The sequence below is a fragment of the Garra rufa genome, chromosome 12, assembly GCF_049309525.1.
Source record: "Garra rufa chromosome 12, GarRuf1.0, whole genome shotgun sequence".
NCBI classification, from domain to species: Eukaryota; Metazoa; Chordata; class Actinopteri; order Cypriniformes; family Cyprinidae; genus Garra; species Garra rufa.
In genome coordinates this window covers 16,519,578-16,520,441 of record NC_133372.1, presented here as the reverse complement: position 1 = coordinate 16,520,441, position 864 = coordinate 16,519,578, and positions in this window count along the sequence as shown.

Below are 864 nucleotides of genomic sequence, written 5' to 3'. Positions count from 1 at the left end.
AGGGGACCCAATGCAAAACGCCGTGCATGCTGAGATCTGACACCAGGGGTTCATATAGTGCACAATCACCTAGGGAACTCACAGGGAGTCCGGGAAGAGGGCGGGGCAAAGCCGCACTCTTCCATGTAGTGCAGCGTCGCTGAGACGCTGAGTTCGTCATACAGACAGGGCGGGGCACAGCCTGAACTGATGGGGAAATATAGGTCTCTTACCCAGTTCGCTGGTTAACTAGACCGACAGTAGCCTGGCCTGCAAGGCGGGAACCTCCAGGTTGTAAAACCTTATAAATGTAGACGGAGAGGCCCAGCCCGCCGCCGTACAAATGTCTTGCAAGGCAATCCCACTCGACCAGGCCCACGATGAGGCCACGCCCCTCGTGGAATGTGCTCTGACACCCAGCGGGCACTGCATGCCCTTGGAAGCATATGCCAGCGCAATAGCATCAACTATCCACCTGGATAGGCTCTGTTTCGACACGGCCAGTCCCTTAGAACGCCCATAGAACGAAACAAAAAGCTGTTCCGTCTGCCTAAAAGCAGACGAGCGAGACACGTAAGCTCGTAATGCCCTGACTGGGCATAGGAGGCTCGCGTCCATTTCCTCATCAGCGACCGGTAGGGCTGACAGAGCGATGACTTGTGCCCTAAATGGTGTGTTGAGGGATTTCGGAACGTAACCATGCTTGGGTTTGAGTATGACTTTAGAGTCATTAGGTCCAAACTCCATGCACGTCGCGCCCACGGAGAGCGCGTGCAAGTCCCCTATGCGCTTCACCGAAGCGAGAGCCAGCAGAAACACAGTCTTAAGAGACAGGTATTTCACATCAATCGTCTGCAGAGGCTCGAATGGTCCACCTTTCATGGC